The following is a 16,655-nucleotide window of genomic DNA, read 5'->3' as shown; positions in this document are numbered from 1 at the left end:
ACAGATATAGGAAACATGTGCTCCTGCAGTCTCTGATGTCTTAAAAGAAAGTGTTGAACTTGTTTTAGAAAATTTTAGAATTTTAGAGAATTTAAGTAGTAGAAATTAATACAGTATAAAATAGCTACAAAATTAAGATTAAACTGTTTTATCTATCCTCTTTATAATGCTAACAGAGTGGGGAACACAAGTAGACAGTCAATAATTCTTCATGAATTTAATTTAAATGATGAGTAATAATAGTAAAAATGGAATTAGATATTGGAACTTCCTTGTCTATCTGACTGTTGAATAAGAGTAAAAACCAGCCTAATTCATTTTTTTCTTTATCACAACCTTCCAATGGTAAATGATCAAATAGGCACTAATATTTTTTGCCAAGTGTGAATCCATTCCCGCAATAAGGCACACGGTAGCCAGTGATGTTTTTTTAAATTTCTGATTGCTCATAAATAGAAATGTATTGAATTTTTTACCCTTATACTAAGCATACAAAACTTAGTTGTTTTTTTCCTCAATAAACTTGCTACTGACTGTATAAAATAGCTTATGTTCCAGTAAAGGATTGCTAATAGTCACAGCAGTGTTAAAAGCAAGTTCGCTTATTGCCAATTGGCTTGAGATCTGAGATCATTTTTGGTCTTTCACCATGGCCACCCACTTGCTGATACCTCTTATCATCAGTGTACATTCACTTCTCAGGATTATAGGCAAGGACATTCTAGTTTATCATTAAAAAGGAAAAAGCTTGTAAAGTAGGGAAACGTAATTTCATATTTTTTGATTCATCATTCTTGCAAAACATCTATATATTTCTTCTATGAAAATATTGGCATTTAAAGAGCAATTGCTATTTGCAAAATATTTTGGTTATTTTAATTACTTACTCCAATAAATAAATGCACTGAATTGTTATTTTGGTATAATCACAAGGAAATTCTCAGGAATAAACCTCCTTAATGTTTTCTTTATTACTAATGTCATGGTAATTAGATTACATTTTATATACTAAAAATAAAAATGCCTCACTATATTCGTCATTATCCATTCAATGTATTTCTCTGTTTATGTATGTATGTATGAATCTGTCTATCTGTCTATCTATCTTTCTATCTAGATTGCATTTTACTAGTCAAGATATTAGCTACTAGAAGGCAAGAAATATTGAGTTTCATTACATGGTATCATGTACAATGAGAAATTAATCTTACAATCAATTGCACTTTTTAGCCCTGAGAAAAGCTGTTAATATTCCCAAGGGCATAAAGTGAAAAAGAAGATTTACCCTTCAATGCTCCTTCACCCTCCAAAATAAAGATTGGTGTCTTTTCTCAAATAGAACTAGAAGGGTGAAAAGACTCACTTACAAGCAGGGGTGAAGATGGAATGAGTATCTCCAGTGAAATTGTGATAAACTGAGATTACCTACTCATTTTAGAAGCCCATCCAAGGAAGCACGCAATGTGGCCTGATATAGAGCAGACCTGGGACAGTGTCCTGATCCCCAGAGAATCAGAGCTGAAAAAGATTATCAGAATGCGAGAAGGTGTTTGGGGAGCTCTCCTCCTCAGCGTGTTTACATGCAGGAACATCCTCACCTCCATAGGCTCAGGCAGTAATGGGCCAGGAAAGGAACCTGGTGTGCAGCCTGTGAAGACTACCTTCTACTACATACAGCAGAATTCTGGACAGATAAAGAGAGCTCTGAGGATATTTTAAGTATATATTGTTCCTTCTTAGGAGTATTTAGTTCCTGGAAAGAAAATAACTAGAACAAAGGTATACCCCAGGAAAATGATCACAGCAGCAAGCTACGTGTCATATCCTGGGCCATCCACTCAGTAGCCTTGGCCTAACTGAGGGTCCATGAATAGTGCAGCGTAATGTAGAGACAGTGCTGAAGTAAATTGAAAAGCGCTGCCTTTCTAGAGCTCCAAGCTTTTTTCTTCTACTCTTTCTGATTGGATAGAAGAGATTCCTTTACCTGAGAAAGATGAATCTGACTTCCCTGACACTCTCAATCAATCAGGATATAGCAAGGATACAAGGGAAAGACAAGAAAAGTCGTTCTATGCAGAGACACTAATGTCACGCGTGCCTCAAAGCTTGCTTTCAGGGGATGATATTAAGCGAAATAAGCCAGACAGAGAAAGACAAGAACTATATGGTTTCACTCATATGTGGAAGATAACAAATATGTGGACAAAGAGAATGGATTAGTGGTTACCAGAGGGGAAGGGGGTTGGGGAGGTGAGTGAAAGGGATAAAGGGGCACATATGTATGATGATGGATAAAAATTAGACTACTGGAGGTGAGCACGATGAAGTGTATTCAGGAACTGACAAACAATAATGTACACCTGAAATTACACAACGTTATAAACCATTATAATCCCAATAAAATTACTTGGGAAAAAAAATCAAGGAAAAGCTCACTATAATCTCAGAGTTTATTTTTAAATTTTAGTTATAATTTTAAGAAAATGTGATGTTTGTGTATATTTTTCATTCATACAACTGTAGGAATTAAAAGGAAATCTTGTGCTAATGGGTAAAAACAATTAACAGCCAAATGGAGAATGAAAATCTATAAAAAGTAGTGACACTTGACCTGGAGTGGGGGCGGGGGAGGGGTGGTCTTTGGGACAGGCAGTCCTTCATGCCTCTAATACTTGAAAGTCCTTTATCATGTCACAACGAGTCTTCTGAATAGTTTACATTTATGGGAATTTTTTCTCTTGACAAAATGAGGGAAATGTGCAGAACATTAAAAGATTTTCTTTCAAAGTAATACAGCAGCAACTCATTTTTGTACTAAAATGTCATTAAGTAAGAAAATTATTCAGTGGTAGAATTATTGACAATGTAAATGAATAGGTAAAAAGGGATAGTAATTCATACCTTGAATTTACTGGTTAATTATATATTGCATTTCAGAAAGAAATGATGCAAGTTCTAGAAACCAAAAACATATATCTGTAATAAAATGCTAATGATATTGTGATAAGCACTGTAAGGAAATATATATTCAAAATCTTCATCATCATTATGAATGTGCTTTTAAGAATGAAACCCCATGGCACACTACATATTTGCATGCGGTTTGTGTAATCCCTCTCTTCTGCATTCCTTCCTTACACACCTATGTTACAACTTGTTTTTTTAAGATTGGCACCTGAGCTAACATTTGTTGCCAATCCTTTTGATTTTTTTCTTGTTCTCCCCAAAGCCTCCCCAGAACATAGTTGTATATTCTAGTTGTGAGTGCCTCTGGTTCTGCTATGTGGGACACAACCTCAGCATGGCCTGATGAGTGGTGCCACGTCCACGCCCAGGATCCAAACCCGCAAAACACCCGGCCACCGAAGCGGAGCAGCGAACTTAACCACTCAACCACAGGGCCAGTCCCATGTTGCAACTTTTGCCTCCATCTCATCATAGAACCTTAAAATTCGTATGTTAGGCACCGGCTGGGTGGAGCAGCGGTGAACTTCCCACGTTCTGCTTCAGCGGCCCGGGGTGCGCCGGTTTGGCTCCCAGGTGCGGACATGGCACCGCTTGGCAAGCCATGCTGTGGCAGGCATCCCATGTATAAAGTAGAGGAAGATGGGCACGGATGTGAGCTCAGGGCCAGTCTTCCTCAGAAAAAGAGGAGGATTGGCAGCAGTTAACTCAGGGCTAATCTTCCTCAAAAAGAAAAAAAAAATCGTATATTAGTATTTCAGTTTTTAATTCATATTCCATATATCTTTGCACTTTTTCAAGTTTCCATGGCATGTAAATCTCCACTTATATTGATTGTTAGATATGCATTTGTTGTGATGAATGTCTACCTTTCATTGCTTAATCCAATTAGTGTGATTATATAACGGATTCCAAGACCCAAGTGGGCTTATCCTGCACATCTCCAGTTTAAAGAATCTAATGTTTTGTTTATATTTTTGCTATTATTAATATATTAATTAATAATTAGTATATTAATTGGTATATATTAATGTTTCTGAAATGCTGTTTGCATATATTTTATAGGTATGTGATAACACTTGTATGTCTTCATCAATTTATGAAAAAGAGAGAAATGGGAACTAAGGGAATAAACATCAGGGTAAACAGATCAGGGATCAAAAAATCACTGTAACAGGCAGTGCGCTGGGCGTCCGGCGGATCTGTCTCTTACTTCAACAGTGTTTGGACGGAACAGACCCCTGGGACTCTTCTTCCAGCCTCCGACCACCCTCCAACCTCTTTTCCAGTCTCAGCCTTCGGACCAACTTCTCAACCCATCCTCTATCTCCGGCGGGATCCACCAACACCGTTTCTTTGAGCTCAGCTCCTTACTGCCGATCAACCATGAGCTCCCAGATTCGTCAGAATTATTCTACCGAAGTGGAGGCCGCCGTCAACCGCCTGGTCAACCTGTACCTGCGGGCCTCCTACACCTACCTCTCTCTGGGCTTCTATTTCGACCGCGACGATGCGGCTCTGAAGGGCGTATGCCACTTCTTCCGGTAGTTGGAGGAGGAGAAGCGCGAGAGTGCCGAGCATCTCTTGAAGATGCAAAACCAGCGCGGCGGCCGTGCCCTCTTCCAGGACTTGCAGAAGCGTCCCAGGATGAGTGGGGTACAACCCTGGATGCCATGAAAGCCGCCATTGTCCTGGAGAAGAGCCTGAACCAGGCCCTTTTGGATCTGCATGCCCTGGGTTCTGCCCAGGCAGGCCCCCATCTCTGTGACTTCTTGGAGAGCCACTTCCTGGACGAGGAGGTGAAACTCATCAAGAAGATGGGCAACCATCTGACCAACATCCAGAGGCTCGTTGGCTCCCAAGCTGGGCTGGGCGAGTATCTCTTTGAAAGGCTCACCCTCAAGCATGACTAGGAGGCTCCAGAGTCCAGAGGCCTTTGAGAGGGCCCCTTTGGCATCCCCCTGGTGTCAGAGCTTCTGACTGAGCCTCTCCCTGCAGCCACTAGAGATAGCTTTTTAACTAGCCTGGAGCCCTCTGCCCAAGCCTGGACCAAATGAAAACAATAAAGCTTTTTGCAGCAAAAAAAAAAAAAAAAAAAAATCAGTGTAATAAATATGGAACCATGAACTAATAAGATGGCTTTTATTCTTATTTATTTTTTTAAAGTGTCTTACTCTTTCTCCCTTTTTTCTACTCTCTCTCTCTCCCTTTCTCCCCCTACACAAACACACACAGCTCTGAATATAAATCTTTCCATAATAACTTAAATCAATGTAGACTGAAATTAATGAAATGGTGTGATTTGTAGCAGCTAGTTTTATGTGCGTTCTTGACTTCTGAGCTGCTGCTTTGAGATATAAGAGACAGATCAAATAGTATGAGAAAGACAGATTTTTGAAACATGGGGACAAGGCATTAGCCATGAAGCACTAGAAGCCTGATAAAAACATGCCTTGAGGCCCCAACCCAATTAAACACATTTAAGGAAATAGGGTACTTCAGATTAGTTTCACAGAGATGCCGACATTTGCCTTCAAGTAGTTAATCAAATTCAGCTGAATCACATCACCGTCGACAAGTGCCATGTCTCTTTCTCCTGGACTGATAGACTTAAGGGACTGTGTTGATGCATTAAAATCTTCTCGAATAAACTCCTTTATTCATCTTCACTTTATAATTCCTGATCTTTTCAACAGGCAAAGTAATTTTTTTAGGATGAAGAATGAATCATGGTTCATAACAGATGTCTTCAACCCCACGTGTGCTTATTCTTGAGGGATACAAAGACTTTCCAGAGAATATATGGCACAGACCATTTTAAGGGAATTGGATATGAGATTTTCATCTTCCTAATGTACTTCTGTCTAAAACTGATCTGATTGAGAGTTCTGCAGTTCTGAAGTTCGGATCTACTGAAGGTTCTGAAGCTTGTTTCCCATCCCCAAACTTTGCACAATTGCCATTCTTCCAGGTTACTAAAGAAAGGCAAATTGATCAACCTTCCAGAATCCTACTAGTCCCATCCATATTCTTGGGCACCAACCAAAAGGAGAATTCAAAAATGTGTAGCTCCTGAGGGAGGGTATATTGGCAGTAAAGTAACATGTCTTTACCAAAAAGAGAAAAAACAAAGCTGAAGAATCAATAACAAGCTCATTACAGAAATGCCTCTGCCATATCTACCTGTCAGCCTGACCATATCTATCTCTCTCTCTATCCATCTGTCTATCTATCTATCATCTATCTATCTTAGAATTTGTATTTAGAAGTGAGATATGGAGTTTTTGTATTAGCAGAATTATTCTGAAATGAAAACCACTGTAAAATGAAAATGTAATAAAGTCAGACTTCTTTCTGACAGAAAGTAAACTCATCTGGCTGGTCATTTGACCAGAACTGCCAGGCCAAATGGATTTGATGGTGATTATTTTTCATAAATTGAATGACTAAATTTATAGCCTAATAATCATAATAATAATTTCAATAATGATAACAACAATGACATTTAAAGCATATATGCCAAATGCCAGAAATTACTGTTATTTCAGTTCAACTTAATGCAAAATGTTAGAAATCATTTTAAGTGGGCAGAAGATATACATCACTGTTTGAAATTCCTTTAAAGGACTCAGGAGGAGAAATTGATCTGGAAAGCTACTTTTTCCCATTTGGTTTTGAACGGACTTGCTGTCTGACACGTTTTTCAAATTAATTTATTTATTTATTTTAGGTGAGTAGTACATCATTACTCAAGGACAGAATAGAAATCAGAGGATTTACAGCTGGAGCATATACCCCATGGGACACATCGATTTGCAAATTGCTGTTGAGATGGAAATACATGAAAATCTATTTTGGACTCATGGACTATTAGATCAGAAAATATCTTACAAATCTAGCCTGACCCTCTTCTTTAGTGGTCAAGGACACTGAGGTCCATAGAGTAGTCTGCTGCCCAAGCCTCATATAGGCTGACGGCAGATTTGGGGCCTCAATTTCGAATTCCTGACTCCAGTCCTGTTCTTTCCACTGCACCAAGGTTCCTCACTTTAAGCACTGAAATTGTGCCATCCACTTAAAAATTTATATGTTAAAATTCAATAAACGGACTTGTAAAAGGAATGGAGAGATGTACCTAATTATTAAATAAAGTTATTTTGTCAACATAAGTAAAGAATACTTAGCACTCTGGAAGCCATTTATTACTAATTAGTGGAAGCAGTCATCATTACACGCCTGATTGACGAGCTTTGTTACATCAGTCTTCTAATACATTAAGTTGCTGTATTTCAAAGAGGGCACAATGTAATGAGTTGTGTCTTTGTAGAATCTTGATGCATGTATATTTAGGGAAAGATCTTATTGGAAGTAGAATCTACAGATTCATTTCTAATTGTGTGTGTTCTGGTTTGTTTGTTTACATTTGTTGGGTTCTTACTGAGAAATCGTTTTTGTGGAGGTCCTAGCAGTAATGTTCTATGCATTTTCATTTCAAGATTTACTGATTACATTAACCAAGAGGCTTAAGTTCCTGTAACTCATGTCAGCTCATTGCTTTGTTGATTTTTTTTTACCTTCAGCTTAAAGCTACAGCTTTCCCCTAATCTCAGCAGACTAATTTTTAACAAGAGAAGTTTAAATGTCTTCTTTAATTAGGATAATCACAAACCAGTCTACATTTCATTGTCGTTGTCTGCCACAATTAAAATTGTATTTGACTTTCTTAAACAATTGCTGGAAATGTTTATATCAAATTCAAATACATTGTTAAATTTAAGCTGTATCTATGCAAATATCAATGTAACGCACTGTTACACTAGAGTGTAAGTTTTGAAGTCAGACTTTTGGACTTTAATTCTGGTTCAACCATTGATTAGCTGTCTGACATTAGGCAAGTCAAGACTTCTCCAAGCCATAGTTTCTTCATCTATAAAAATGGAGAAAATAACTGTAACTAACACACATATTTGTTTTGAGGATTAGATGAGATAGTCTTTGTAGAGTTTTACTGTATTTATTTCCTGGCTATGAGTAAGCATTCTATAAATGTTCTTCATCATCATTATTGATTTATTCTTCAATCAAAGATAAAATGTGTTCCATTTCTTAAGAATCAGTGCACGACTCACGTTTTCTTCATCTTCTCTAAATATTTAATCCACACTGATTTCCTTCTTTCCTGAATTGCAATTGTATTCTTTACCCTATTAATTTGTGCTTCACTGTTCCTTATTTTTTAAGCACTAACTTTGTTGCTGTAGATGGAATATAAGTTCCTTGAGGCAGAGTCCAGAATGCTACATACCTAGTAGCCAAGTAACTCAAACTCATTGAATTGCTGACTAAACATTAAAAGGGGTATGAAAGCTGATTTTTTAAATGGTAAAACCATAATTTTTGCAATACAATTTTATTACTACTATAAAAAGAAAAAATATTTAAGGATAAACATAATGAGAAAAGAGATGCCCACAAAACAATTTTGTAATTTGCAAATCATATACTTGAATAGTAACAGGCTGAGCAGTCAGAGAAAATGGAAAGGGATGCTAGCAGTGAGGGAAGTATGTAAGCAAGGTTATTTGCATCATGGAAAAGGCTCCAAAAGGCTCAGACTTTGGAAGCATGAAATATATGTGAAGTAAGGACATTAGTCTGAGAACATGATAAAAAGAGAATTATTTGAAAGTTTGTAGAAGAAGTTAGACCTCAAGACCCCATGGGGAAGACTAGAGACTTATTCCCTGGGAGACTTGAATAAAATGGTTCTTAGGGACTCCAGGCTATTTGAAGGATATTTTCATAATGAAAACAGAGTGGTCATCAAAGATTTCTTTTCCTTATTTGGTTCTCAAAATGCTACAGAAATGAAACAACTCAAGGGAAAAATCAGAATGACCCAGCCACTTCACACTACAGGAAAGTCCACACTACAGGAAAGTCCATCATTAGTAATGATGCATGCAGAGATTTCATCCCATTTTCTAGAACCTATCCATTGGAGCCTATTTCTTAACATGAAAAATAGAAAATTAAACAAAGAGAGAAACAAAATACCCAGAAGAAACAAAGCCAGAAAACAGAAGACAATCTAGATAAAATAAACCAAAGACATTGTAATAAATACTCTTAAAGAGCGTGTATGTATTCATAAGTAAACATAGTTCTATAAGAAAAGCACATTTAGGATTTAAAACTGCTCTTTGAAATTAAAAGTAAGAGAGCATAAAATGGAATAGACAAGAAAAATGTTGAAAGATAAAGATGAGAAAAGCTTCCCCTATTTAGAACACGTACACATAGACACACAGCTTGAAAAATAGGAGAGCAATCATAGGAAACCCAGAAGAGGGCCCAGGAGGTCCAGCATCTGAATAGTAAGAATAATGTACACATAGTTAGGAAACAGAGGGGTTACTCAGCAAAGAAATAAGTTTAAAATGTTCTAAAGTTGAAAGATCTCTGTGTCTAGACAGAAATAACTCACCAGTATTCATCTCAGCAGAGAACACCCAAATCAGGTACACGTATCACCATCAAATAGCAGAATGGGCATACAGCAAAGATTCTAAAAGCTTACACTGAAAAAAGTCAAATCACATGCAAAGGTTTAGAAATTTTAACAGCATCAAATTTCTTAGCCATGAATAATGCTGGAAACTAGACAAAATGGTATAAAAGCTTCATATTTTCCAACTAGAATTCTATCCCCATTACAATTATCCTTGAAATATAAAGTTAGGAGAAACAAATTAAGACTTTACCTTCTCAAAAAACATATTCCCATGGATGTTTTTTTAAGAATTCCTGGAGAACATGTTATACAGAGGAAGGAGAAGGAGGGCGAGGAAGAAAACAGATCAGCGTCCCAACACCACAAAGTAATAAAATAATCCCCAGGAGAAGAGCGTCAGGAGAGTTCAGGAACACAGCTGTAGCTCAAGGCTAGAGAGCAAGTGGTCCAGACTAGATGTGACCCAGGCGTGAGGGGCCTATCTCTAAGAAAACAGTGAGACTACTTGATAGGTTTAAATATATGGAGAGAATTTAAACTTTCTGCAGGAGGCATGCAGAGAGCTAAGAGAATGAAAAAAAGGTAATTATTAACTCCAGAAAAGACAAAATGATATAAAGGGAGTGAAATGTAATCAAAATACTCTACATCATTCAATTGTAGATAAAAGCTATAAGTGAAAATATTATCAATACTGATTAACGTAATAACCAGAATTATAATATTGTTATTCGTAGATTTCTAGATTAGAAAAGGGAAAAGCATTTGTGTATAATGTGTTGGAGAATGTGGTAACTAAATTCTAATTTTCCATTTTAGGAAGACAATGATAATATCTGAAACAAATTCAATAAGTATCCCCTAATCATGTTATTTAAAAATATGAAGATATATTTCAAAATATACAACAAAATTTAAATAGTTGCCTTGAGAAACTAGAAATTCAGGAAGAGAAGAGTAGGGCAGGAACTGTTGTTTTTCATTGCTTTCAAATGTGGCAGGATTACTAATTTTTTAAGTTTTATACCAGTTTAATGTTAAAAAATTAAAAAGTATATGAGAATTCTAATAGACATGAGTGACAATTATTATGGTAATACAGTGAAAGGAATAATGAACTCAGTCAGGAGGAGCTAAAGACATTTCCAGAAAAAATAAAAGCTTGCATATGACTGGGGTTGGGGTAGAACATCTAGCAGCGTATAACTGTGTGTTTCGGCCATGCCATAAACTATAACTGGTCTACGGGTATCGTCATGCGACCATATAACTGTGTGTTTCGGCCATGCCATAAACTATAACTGGTCTACGGGTATTGTCATGTGACCCTATTCCAATCCAGACATCCTAGAGTATGATAATTAAATTAGTCTAGATATGTACATTGAGGCAGTTGGTTCAATGTCACTGGGATTTGCTCCAAATAAAATGAAAATTGTTGTGTCTTCCGATATTTATTATCTCTTGTAACTTCTGGCTATGAAAGCTTCCTTTCCATCAACTGTATTTCCTTTCTCACGCCTGAGGAATGGTACTTTCCCCGCACCAATATTCCACGCTAGAGAGGAGCAATAGGCTTTAACTGCAGCACATATGTTTGAAGACGAAACATTGACTTCTAAGTGTTTTATGTAGACCTGCAGCATGCTGTTTGCAAGAAATTGAGAGTCTGGTAAGTGAGTCTTTCAACACTTCAGAGCAACTTCCTTTTGCCTAAAACAAAATGGCTTTTTACTTCTCACTACGACGCACTGTTCATTGCAAACTTAAATTTCTGTCTATCTCTTTCAGACTGCCTCCAGCAGAGGAACTAACAAAGCTATTGACCTTTCACAGTAATAGGGAATTCTGACAGTGCTTTTGGCAGCTTCTTCCATGAGGTCATGTTTTGGACCGTGTGTTTGTATTTCTGTCTAGAAAAGAGAGGAAAATAGGAGTGCAAGCAAAGTTATGTGGAAAAGAATGAAAGGACACATAAGAAATAAAATGATGGGCAAAACTGTGAGTCTTAAAGGTATGATGGAAATGAGAAAATATTTGCTAATAGCAAGTTTTAAATTCTTATGAGCTAAAAGTTCTAATTCTGAATCAATCGCTTGTATTATCACTGGACCTTATAAAGAAATTGGAGAAAGACTAGAAAATGAAAAACTAAATAGTAAATATGAAATTGAGCAATCAGAATTCTTTAGTTCTTTATGAAGGCTTTAGAACTAGAAGAACATGAACCATCATGATTACAGTCAGTTTCTTCACATTTTTATCTGCAATCAAAAGCATAATTACATGTGTGACATGTCTTCTAATAAAGCAAGTATCTATCTATCTATCCATCATCTTTTTAATACAACCATTTTTACTTAAATTGGGAGGAAAATGTAGATAGACAGAACCCTCTACAGGAGGATGTTTTATACTCATTTCGTACCTCAGAGTAGAGAAACTAAAGATTCAGGGCAAGCACAGAAGCAGGAACCATATCCTTAGGCCAAAGAATCTAGGGTTAAGTCGGATCACTCATGCAGCAAGGTATTCAGGTTTCTTTTAGCTCAAACTAAGTAGAAGAAAGAAAACAGTCATCCTGCTGGCTCCGAACTAGTTTTGATGGCCTAATCTTTACCTTTTCCAAGTCCTCAGAGATATACAGTAAGCAAAAAAAGTAAAACTGACAAAGGACCAAACAAGCCATCGCCAGATTCATCCTTAGCTAAAAAGAACTGAATGGAGCCTCTTACAGCTTCTTGTTTGACTCATTGATAAGTTTGCTGTCATCTCTCTGGGAACTTGGAAACAAATGAAAAATGTAACAGACTAAATTATCCTGGGAATAACAGTGAAGCAATGTGTGTTACAGATCCTCAGCCTTATGTATCTACTCTTTTAAGAGAAATTCCTAAATTCTCACCTAGAGCTGGTAACTTGTCTTTGAACGAAAATTTATTTGGAAATATCCTAATATTGATGTCATTGTTTCCACACAGAAAATTGGAACAAATGCTCATTGAATATAATTAAACAATGTCCTTATTTTTCATGGCACTAGAGAAGCCTGGGGATAGTAGAAACAATAGAATTTTAGGCTACTAATGCTGGAAGTAAATTTTAAGAAATTCCTTCAACTCATGTTTTTAAATTTGAGAAATGATGCTAGAAACATTACCTATAGTGATATTTACCTTCTTATGAAAAATCCCCCTCCCTATTTCAAAAACATTAAAATGCTTGATGAAAAAAAATTGGAAAGAAATAAGACAGCCAAACAATGGACACACAATGTTGGAGCACAGATCCTCGCAAGGGAAACCATCAGGTGCCATAAACAAGGAAGTGGGAGCGGCCCACGGGAGAAGGATATGTGCCTTAAACGCTGGTGTTCTAACAGGAGCCAGGCCTTCTCTCTCATGCTCAGAGGGGACCTGGGACTGTTATCCTTGCCTAAAACTTAGAACAGTGAATAAGACACACACACACACACACAGAGCTTGATGATTTAGCACAAAAAGCATCAAGTCTCCCTAATATATAAGCGGAACATACTCAGTCTTTTAAAATCACAATCCATGGCCAATGCTGTGAATGAGTGCTGGACCAAATAGTTGTAATACCAAAGTAATGAGGCAGGATGAGCTGGAAAGCAATAAAAAAAAATGATCTGAATTCAGTGAATTCAATAGGCCCCTGGCCAAGGAAACCCCAAACCTGTCCTATACAGAAACCCGTACAACTCAGGGCATGTGGGGAACACACAGAAAAGATTAAAAAACAGAAGATCTAATTCTAGAACTTGTATAAGCACTTTACATGCATGAAATCATTCAATTCATTAAAAGTGTTTAAAAATATGCAAAGAATAAGAGTTTAAAGTTTACCAAATAACACTGAAAGAACTGCTAAAATTTTAATTAGCAGGAAGGAAAACAAGGCGATCAGGTAGGACTGATATGAAAGCAGTAATGGTGAGCAAGGAAGACATCTTTAAGACGTACGGAAGAATTTAAATAAGTATTAGGCATTAACTATTCAACAAAATAATTAATATATTATAATATAATATATGTTGGCAATAAAATGCTAACATAATTATAAAAGTATGGAATATGTGAGGGGACTTTTAGGAAAAACTCCAAGGTTCTTTTAGTGTTAGGAAAAAGGATGGAGATGATTGCATTTAGACTTAGCTGGCAAAATATAAAGTTATCTGTTTTAGTCAGAATAACTTATGTTAAGTGCTGCTACAGACAAACCCAGTAATATCAGTGGCTTAATAATGAGACTTTATCTCTAATTTATGCAAAGCCTAATGGGAGTCAGGAAGCTCCCCTTCCCCTTGAATTGATGCATCTGGAACATGTGTCGTACAAGGTTATTGCAGCAGGGAAAGAGAGGTACATGGGGTTTTCATTGCCTCGTCTTGGAAGGAAACTAATCACTTCTCATTGTCCATCAGCCATTGCTCTCAAATGGCTCCAATCTAACTCCAAGGAAGGCTGGGAATGTAGAACAACATAGGATATTTTGTGAGTCATAAAATGCACATAAATAAATGTTTATTAAAGAATAGGAATAAAATAGTCAGCATCCAAACTAATAGAGGATAAATTGAAACAAAGAAAACTTAATAAATCCAACATGGTTAAGAAATAAAATGTAACAAAGTTAAGGAAAATTATGTTAAATAGAAGATACAAAATAAGATTTTGTAACTAACTCTAAGCTTGTTGGACTCTAAGCCAATAAATTCTAAGCCAATAAATTTAAGTTCATTAAATGTTCTCATCAATAGGTAAAGGATCTTATTCAAAATATCAATCTGTTTGCTTCTTGCAAGGGACATGCCTAAAAGATAATGATACAAAGGTTGAAATGAGGGTATAAAAAATAATCAGATAAAATTAAACTTAACATACCATTATTAATACCAGAACATTCGAATGTAAAATTAAAACAAAACAAAGATTGACATATTTTAGTGATAATAAGGCAATGTATCATAAATATATAATAATCACGACTTTATACATAATAAAATAGCATCAAGATTTGTGAAATAAAATTTGAGAGAACTGTAAGTAGAAATGACAACTACAAAGTCACGGGTGAGATTCTAAAATATACCTCTCACAATGATGTAGATGAGAAAGAATATATCGAGTAAGGAAATAGAAAAGAATATAGAGACATAGAAATCACCAAAAATCCCAAACAAGTTTTTGAGAACCAAACTACTGGAAAAGGCTGATAAAGAGAAAAAAATAAACTAAACTACAGAATTTTACATGAAAGTAATTAAAAAAGAGAAAAATACTTGATGCAGGATATTTTTTAAATCATAAAGTAATACTCTGCCTAGTAATTTTGAAAACTTGCATGCTGTAGATAATACCAAAGTAAGTGTATAAATTTGACACAATGAGACATAGAAAACTGAAAATAATCATAAAGAAAAATGAAACAGTCAAAAAAATACTTCATCGAAACTCCTGATGATATGCAGTTGACTTTTAACCAGCAATCATGGAAAAAATATTCCCTTTTTTTGCGTACAAAAAATTACGAATCCTTCCTGAAAGTTTTTTTGGCCAACTAAATCTTGACGCAGAAGTTGGACAAGGATAGAAACATAAAGAAAATTGTGCAGCAATCTTAATTGTAAATGAGGAATGATAAGATCCTAAATAATATATTAGAAAATTGCAATTGGCAGATAACCAAAAAAAAAATAGTGAAAAGTTAAGATTAACTTCAGGAATATTATGATAGTTCAAAATTAGAAACAGATAATACATGATTCTTCCTGATAAGAGATTAAACAAAAAAAGTAAATAATCATGTCAATAGAAGTAGAAAAAAATTAAATTCTATACTCTATCATGCAGTAAATACTTAGCAAGCTAAAAATAGTTCTAATATAGGATATCTATGAAAAACCTATAAGAAACATAAAAATTTAGTAGTGAAATATCAGATAAAGTAAATTGCTGTATATTCTGTATCTTCCATGTTATCTGTTAGGGCATTTGCCAAAAGCAGATGGCAGGACCTAGCTCACCCTTTCTGTCCTAGAGACACAGAAGTTGATGTTTGAGATTATCAGGGAGACTATGAATTTAGATGGAAGTGAGAAACGCAGGGATGTTAGGCTATGGATGTTGTTTCATTTCAAAATATTTGCAGACCTAAACTGTAAAGTCAACAAGAAACTTCAGGAAACCATGGAAAAGTAGTAGTTCTACAGCCAAAGGAACTGAGCAGAGATTCCTGTGGTCTCCTGGTGCTGAGAAGTGGAGTTCAAAATATGACAAAGTACCAGGACTTTAGTTGACAACACACAACGGTTACAACTTCAAGAGTAAGAGATACATCAGAGAAGTAAGAGTGGTAGGAATACGGGCCATGCCCAAGGGGACAAAAAAAAAACAAAACAATTCTGAGTAAGGGCAAATCTAAAAAGGGCCACCCTTAACAAAGCTTAATAAATTGATTCAATCAACACAATTTTCTAGGACACTGGTTCAAGCCAAAAGAATATTAAATTGTCTTTGAAAGAAAATTCTAGCACTATCATTTGAAATTTTTATAAATAATGTCTTCATTCAATAAAACTTACCAGACATTATAAAAATAGCAGACCAAATGATTAAAGAAAATCCAGAAGAGGGCCTGGCCCCATGGCCGAGTGGTTAAAGTTCTGCAAGCTCTGCTTTGGCAGCCTGGGTTCACAGGTTTGGATCCCGGGCACAGACCTACTCCACTCACCAGCCATGCTGTGGAGGTGTCTCACATACAAAAAAGTAGAGAAAGATTAGCATAGATGTTAGCTTAGGGCTAATCTTCCTCAAGCAATAAAAGAGGAGGATTGGTAGTGGATGTTAGCTCAGAGTGAATCTTCTTCAGCAAAAAAAATTAAAAATTAAAAAAAGAATATCAAGAGAAAAAAGTAGAAAATAGAAACAAACAAGAGATCCAAATATTGCATTAATGTGTTTGAATAAATAGAAGGAATAAGGAAGAATTTTATCACAATTTTAAAGTATATGTACATTAAAAAAGAATCAAACGTAAATTCTGGAAATGAAAAAATACAATAATTGAGGTGGATAAAACAAGAAAAAGTGATACATGTGGAACATGGTGAAGAAATCTAATTTAATTATATTTAAGTTTAGATAGAGGCTGG

At 35.9% G+C, this 16,655-nt stretch overlaps 1 pseudogene; it reads left to right on the top strand.

Moving 5' to 3' along the window:
* The first annotated feature begins 4,317 nt into the window (after window positions 1–4,317).
* Window positions 4,318–4,893, top strand: LOC124240159 (ferritin light chain-like; annotated as a pseudogene).
* The last annotated feature ends 11,762 nt before the right edge of the window (window positions 4,894–16,655 follow it).

Source organism: Equus quagga, chromosome 5, assembly GCF_021613505.1.
Source record: "Equus quagga isolate Etosha38 chromosome 5, UCLA_HA_Equagga_1.0, whole genome shotgun sequence".
Taxonomy (NCBI): Eukaryota; Metazoa; Chordata; class Mammalia; order Perissodactyla; family Equidae; genus Equus; species Equus quagga.
The sequence above is the reverse complement of the archived record's forward strand: the minus strand, read 5'-3'. Positions and strand labels throughout refer to the sequence as shown.